This window comes from Garra rufa, chromosome 2 (assembly GCF_049309525.1).
Source record: "Garra rufa chromosome 2, GarRuf1.0, whole genome shotgun sequence".
NCBI lineage: Eukaryota > Metazoa > Chordata > Actinopteri > Cypriniformes > Cyprinidae > Garra > Garra rufa.
Window position 1 is genome coordinate 51,777,809 of NC_133362.1, and position 7,945 is coordinate 51,785,753.

Sequence of the window (7,945 nt, forward strand, 5' to 3'; positions counted from 1 at the left end):
CATCCTTTCTAGAACAGACAAGGGCTTTCTTGCGGCTCGCATCAGCAGAGCATTGCATCGTCCATAGACCACAAAAAAATCAGCGGATGGCGGGCGGGTGCGGCTTTGAAATCTGGTCAAAAAACGTTGGCGCGGATGATGAGTTTTGTGATGCGGTTGCGGATGAACTAATACCCCATCCGCGTATCTCTATTGATAACAACATTGAACACTACACAAATATTAATTTTATTCAAACTAAGTTGTCCTATAACACAGGAACGTCGCAACCCCCCCCCCCACCCCCGACGACGGTTATGTTATGAACCGTCACATTTGACTCACATCATAACCGTCATCACCAATTCTGAAACCGGCACACCCCTAGTGTCTACACTGTAAAACCCAACAAGTTAAGCTAACTAATTTCATTTGAGGAAACCGATTGCCTTAATTCAATTAAGTTTATAAAAAACAATAGTTATGAGTACTCTGAACTTATTTTAATCGAGTCCACTAAAACAATAATACAAAGTCAAATTCAATACACCGCGTTCCAAATTATTATGCAAATGATATCTTTCTCTGGTTTTCATAATTAGTCAATGCAAATGACAGTCAGTATAATTTTTTAAGTCATCAACCATTAGGGTATAATTCGAATTTTATTGAACAAACCTCCTAATGATAACAGTATTTATTTCAAAAATAAAAAAACTGAAAATGCACTGTTCCACATTATTATGCACAACAGAGTTAAAACATTGTATAGGTTGTAAAGAACATGTCAATGGGCATTTGCTGAATTTGCAGCATTAGGTGGTCATATTTACTGAAATCTAAATCTATTTCAATCAAAAACATCCTAACTGGGCAAGTTACATCTTACCATAGGACCCCTTCTTTGATATCGCTATCACAAGTCTTGCATCCATTGAATTTGTGAGTTTTTGGAGAGTTTCTGATTGAGTTTGTTTGCAGGATGCCAGAATAGCCTCCCAGAGCTGCTGTTTTGATGTGAACTGCCTCCCACCCTCATAGATCTTTTGCTTGAGGATGCTCCAAAGGTTCTCATTCTGGTTGAGGTCAGGGGAGGATGGTGGCCACACCATGAGTTTCTCATCTTTTATGCAGATAGCAGCCAATGACACAGAGGTATTATTTGCAGCATGAGATGGTGCATTGTCATGCATGAAGATGATTTTGCTATGGAAGGCACAGTTCTTCTTTTTGTACCATGAAAGAAAGTGGTAAGTCAAAAACTCGACATACTTTGCCGAGGTCATTTTAATACCTTTAGGGATCCTAAAGGGGCCAACCAGCTCTCTCCCTATGATTCCAGCCAAAAACGCCACCTCCTTGTTGTGGTCGCAGCATTGTTGGGACATGTTCCATCCACTACTCCATCTATCTGGACCATCCAAAGATGCACAACACTCATCAGTAAACAAGACTGTTTGAAAATTAGTCTTCATGTATGTCTGGGCCCACTGCAACCGTTTCTGCTTGTGAGCATTAGTTAGGAGTGGCCGAATAGTAGGTTTATGCACAACTGCAAGCCTCTGGAGGATCCTACACCTTGATGTTCTTCTTCTTCTTGATGCGGGACTCAAGAGGCACCAGCAGCTTCAAAAACCTGTTTGCTACTTTGTAATGGCATTTTAGTAGCTGTTCTCTTAATCTGATGAATTTGTCTGGCAGAAACCTTCCTCATTCTGCCTGCACGAACCTGTCTGTGCTCTGAATCAGCCTCAAATCTCTTCACAGTACAATGATCACGCTTACGTTTTCGTGAAATATCTAATGTTTTCATACCTTGTCCAAAGCATTGCACTATTTGACGCTTTTCGGCAGCAGAGAGACCTTTTTCTTTCCCATAATTGCTTGAAACCTGTGGCCTGCTTAATAATGTGGAACATCCTTCTTAAGTACTTTTCCTTTAATTGGGCTCATTTGGCAAACTATTTATCACAGGTGTCTGAGATTCATTTCAGTGATCCAAAGAGCCATGAGACACAATACCATCCATGAGTTTAATTGAAAAACAAAAAACTGTGTGTTTATGACACTTACATACAATTTGCATAATAATTTGGAACGCGGTGTAAGTTAAGCTAACTTATTTCATTTGAGGAAACCGATTGCCTCAATTCAATTAAGTTTATAAAAACAATAGTACTGAGTACTCTGAACTTATTTAAATCATCAACTTTTAAACCTTTTTTAATTCTAATAAGAACTTCTGTAGACGAATGGCAGAAATAAAGTCAAAGTGGTTAATAATAAGTGAAGCTTGTAATGCTGTTTGTGGAGTTGTTTAATCCTCCTCTGCTGAGATCTTGAGATATTTAATGTCTTCTTTATTCTCCAGTTGATTTTGCTGTGGCTGGAAGTCAGTTGTAGTTCTTGTGTTTCTCTTTCCTTCAGTGATTCTGCTTGTTAACAGCAGGTGCTCATCACTAATGCTCAATCATCACTTAATTAATCACTTAATTATACAATTATCATTCTGGGATCTAGAAATGTTCTATAACTCATTCAGTTTGAGTTCTGTTTCAGTCATTCAAGTTTCGGTAATATTTGAGTGCTGTGAACTCAATTGTATTTAGTTAATATTACTGATAGGTTTTACGGTTTCTAATAGAGCCACAATATGGTAGTCAGTGACAGTTTATTACATAGTGGTTGCACTTACAGGCATCAGAGAGTGATCCAGTTAAATGGAGAAAGAGAGAGCAACATAGTACAGGCCGAACAGAGAGAGGAGAAGGAGATGATCAGGTAAGCGTTTCAACTGGGATTTCATTGAGCTGTAATGGTGTCTAATAGAGCCACAATATGGATGTCAGTAGCTATGTTTCCATCAACTTGTCAATCGAATTATCTGAAGTTCGGTAAAAAAAATCATGCGAAATAAAGCTGCTGAAAGTGTATTTCCTTCAAACGGCTTTAAAGCGAATAAAAACCTGTGCGTAATGACGTCACATGCTGTTTTGCGATCAAATTGGTATATCAAATTGATTTGAGACATAAGATACTGAAAATGGTAGTTCAACTGTACTCACCGCCGAACGACTGGGACAAACGGGACATTCAGCCCGGTAGTGTTCAGAAGCTCCACAGTAGAAACACAGGTTATTGGTACGACGTCGATTACGTTCAGCTGTAGTCAGTCATCCTGAGTCGACTTCCATAGGCTCTGGTACAGGAGGGCTTATGGGCGCGGAGAGGCGAGGAGATCGTGCAGAGGAATTTTGGAAGCAAGCAGTGTGGTGTTGGGCTATGAGTATTGAGCGTAGGATGTTTTTTTAATCCCGATAGCGTCATCATAAATGGCCAGTTGTAAACAGATGTCTGGGTTGAGCCCTTGACGATAAGCTGTCATCAAAGTGATTTCATTCCATTCGCTGCTTGCAGCAATTGTCTGAAACTTCAGAGCGTAATCTGAAACAGAAGAATTGCCTTGTCGTAGGCGAAATAACTGATCGTGAACCGATATGGCCTTGGATGATTGAGAAAATACAGTATTAAAATGCAGGTACGTTGGAATCCCAGAGAGCTTGAGCCCAGTTCAACGCTCGACCTGTGAGCAGGGAAATTATGAAAGCAATTTTGGCTTTTTCGGAGATGAACTGAACAGCGTTTACCTCCATGTATAATTTGCACTGTAGAAGAAATCCTTTGCACTCTCCTTCGCCCGAATAATTAGCAGGTTTGGCCATGGGACTTACTGAGGCAGATCGGTAGTTTTGAAGAGTATGACGAAATTCCATAAGAGTTTCTTGAAGTGTCGGTTGCTGGGTGACGGCTGCGTGAACAGTGGCACTCCGAGAGGCATCGGTGGACGAAGCGGAGATCTCAGAAGCCGAGGGAGCTTGCATGGTGTGTGGTCTGGTCTTCTGTCACAACACTGTATGAACGAGGACACAGAGATAACGGTAACAAAGGTTTATTTATACACTGTATGCAACTCCCGATAGCAAGGAAGCATGAGAGGTCAAACTCAGGGAATGTAACGTTGATCTTAGAGTCTCTGGAATGCATGAAACAGAAATAGTCACTTAGGACACAAGGCTGGAATACGTGAAACTTCGCTAGCGGAGACAACAGGTCTGGTCTTGATCTTGGGGTTCCAGGGTAATCACCGATCACAGATGCTGCCTGAGAATACACAGAGAGAAACTGAAAGTCTTGAACTGGAGAATACTTGCGGGATGTCAAGGTCGTTTAGGAATCAGACTGGAATGAACAGCGCGGGGAAGTCACAGACGTCTAAAGACGAGACCGGACAGTGAACTGTGAGATGACTGTGGTTTATATCCAGAGTCAGCATGATATGTGAAGTGATGAGGTGCAGGTGCTGTGAATCAGAATTCAGGTGATTGTGATCGGTACCAGGTGTGCTGAGTTGACGCTGGCTGAGGTGTATTGAGTGACTCCGTGACAATTTCATTATAGGATCAACTGATGACTTGGGCGGCCTATCCATTAAAAGTAGTGGGTTGTGTGCTAGAGATCTGTAGTTCCTACAATTCTTCAGTATTGCAGAAAGATAAGACTGGAACTGGCCTGAAGTTTCCAACTGATTCAATTAGATGTTCCAAACTAAAACAATTGCACATTGTTTGTTTTGACAGAGTCTCAGTAGCACTGATGAATCAGTCATTTCAATCATTTCTGTATTTATTGTAAAAAAACCCAAAGTAAAATAGCACGCCATTTAGAGCAAAAGCACCACAAAAAAGAGGATGTTGCTAAGGCAATATGCTTCCCCAAAAAATCTAAGAAACGCCGTCTGTTGTTAGATCAGCTTCGATGTAAAGGTGACTACAACCATAATGTTAACATCTTGCAGACAGGAAACGGTGAATTAGTGACTTATAGACAACCTTCTGAAGAAGCAAACCCTCATGAATACTTGCCCTGCAATTACTGTTACGCTTTTTTCAGAAAACGTGAGCTTTGGAAACATGAGCTTTCACGCAAAACACGAAATGATCTCCCTCAGGAAAATTCCCGCAAAAGAAAAAGAGTCCAAACTGCAGCTTCCCGTCTCATCCCTATAAAAGTAAATACAACAGAAAGATGTTGTAAAATCATTGGCAGGATGATGCATGACGAGGTGTCTCTTGAGGTAAAATCGGACGAACTTATATGCGAGTACGGTGACAGACTATTGGACAGGCATGGGAGCGATCCATCTAAAGATGGCTATGTTAGTCAAAAAATGAGAGAACTGGGGAGATTTGTAATTGCTGCAAAGTCTCTGAAACCAAAAGTGAAAAATCTTACTGATATCTTAATTCCACCAATGTTTAAATTGGCTGTTGATGCAGCAAAAAAGGCATCTGGTTACACTAACTCAAAGTACCGCTATGATAGACCATCTCTCGGTGTAAAACTCGGACACTCTCTTAAGACAGTTGGTGATATACTTATAGGCAATTATGTAAAAGCAGAAAATGAGGTTGCTGCGAACAGAGTCAGGAGTTTTCTGGGTTTAGTGAGTTCAGAGTGGAACCACTATATATCACACCGTGCTAGGACAAACCTAGAGGAAAACAAATGGAACAAGAAAGAAATGATTCCTCTAACTGAAGACATAATTACACTTCAAAAATATTTGAAGTCAACTGAAGAAAATGCCAGAGAGAAACTAATACAGGGTCCTGACCCTAAAGCATACAGTATGCTAAGTGAAACTCTTCTTTCCCAAATCATACTTTTCAACCGAAGGCGCCAAGGCGAGGCAGCTAAAATGCTACTTCAGACTTATGAGAGCAAAAATACAGATCCTCTTAATGATGATGTTATGCAGTGCCTTTTAAAATTAGAAAAGGACCTGAGTAAGGACTTCACTAGAGTTGTTATAAGAGGCAAGAGAGGCAGAAAAGTACCAGTGCTTCTCACCAGAGAGATGACAAGATCACTTGACTTCCTGATTGAGCACAGGACTCAAGAAAATAACATTTCTGAGACAAACAAATATGTCTTTGCAAGACAAAATTCAGACTGCCACATAATAGGCTCAGACTGCTTAAGAAAATTTGCAAATGAATGTAATGCAAAAAAACATGAGACCTTGACCTCTACCCAACTGAGAAAACACATCGCAACCCTCTGTCAAATAATGAACTTGAAGGACCATGAAATGGATCAAGTTGCAAAATTTATGGGACATGACATCCGTATTCATAGGGAATACTATCGCCTAACCGAGAACACGCTTCAACTTGCTAAAATGAGCAAATTGCTCATGGCCATTGAATGTGGAACAACAGTTTACAAAGGAAAATCTCTAGACGAGATTGACTTGGGATTAGAGGGTGAGCATCTAACACTGGAAAGTTGTAACAATATACACTAACTGGGAATTTGGAAAGAACATGTGACTTGTACTATATAAAACCTTTCTCTTCTGTGTTTTCATTACAGTCGCTTTGTCTGAGAAACGTAAACAAGGCTGCACTTCAGACCATGTTATGATGGAGACGTCTGAGCAAGAAGAAGATGGTAAGAAAGTCATTATAGGAGAGGTTAGGTTCAAGTTAAAATGTACCCTTTTATCAGGTTAATGCTTTGAAAGGAGCAGTCACTTATAAAGTTCTTGTTATACAAAATAAATACACTTTAGAATCGATTAACGTTATCCGTTTATTCATACACCAACACTCGCTGTTACAACTCGTGCTCAATAACAACAACGCTCTTCCGGGAACTCCATAATAAGAGTCCTCTTTTAGTTTTGGTAAACGGTCATGTGAAATATTAAACAATATTTAGCATAGAGATATAATGTGCATGAACACATTGTTTAATGTCTTAACCTTAACAAACTCCCACTCTTTAATATATATATATATATATATATATATATATATATATATATAATAAATAACTTTCAATTTAACATACTAACAGGACATACTGAACAACAACATCCTTGAACAAAAATACGACCTAGCATATTTCAACAAGCTCTCGAATACAACTCAAAGACAGATTTTGTTTTAATTCAGTTTCCATTGTCCTTCACTCAGTGCCTTGAGTAACTGACAAGCTGATGCCCCCTTTTTGGTAAGGCAGTCTGCAAGTTGTTCTTTTGTGTTGTACCACAGTACTCACTCAACTCTATGTGTTTGGACAAGTTCTTTGATACTACTTATCTCCAGGCGGAGTCTTTTCTCAGAGACTGACTTTGTGTTTGAAGTTTAAAGTAGTTTAAAGTGTATATTAGTTTGAAGTTTAATTTGGTCGAGGTCGAGCTGTTCCACTAAACTCCAAAACGCGTTCACCTCACGGCAGCACATACTCTCCACTGCTGATTCAATTGGGTGGCGTAGCCCACACAAACACAGTGATGGGGACATCGATCTCTCTTTTTCTTTTCTGACAATAAACATAGCTAATTAAATCGTGAGAAATTGATAACGCGTGGATTGAGGAAGGGTATTACATGACGTTTGAGGCGTCGATGAGACTAGCGATTGATGCCTGTGCAGTGTGTGCATCTCTAACGTTGCAGCTCTGATTTGGACTGACTTACTGTAAGTAAATAATGTCTTCAGTCGTTGTCCCTCCTTGCTATTCTACATGACGGCAATATTTTGAAAAGACTTGCTTGTTATCCAGGTTAAGTTTGCACCAGGCTAGACTAGCTTTAACGTAGCTAACGTTACTCACCAGGACACCTGGCCAACACACTCATTCTCCTCACACCAAGCATTAATAACTCTTTTGAGTGCCATGGCTCCCCTCTCTCACGCCTGACCGGTTAAAAATTGTAGGGCTGTGGTCCATAAAGAATTTGATGGTTTCCCACATCCTCAGTCGTTCTCCAAATAGCCATAATACAGTAAGAATCTAGCAGAGTATGGGTTGCGAGTTCCAGTAACTGAAAAAACACGCTACCTTTGAAGAAACCCCAATAAATGTTATTTTAATGCATTTTAAGACAGAAATAATT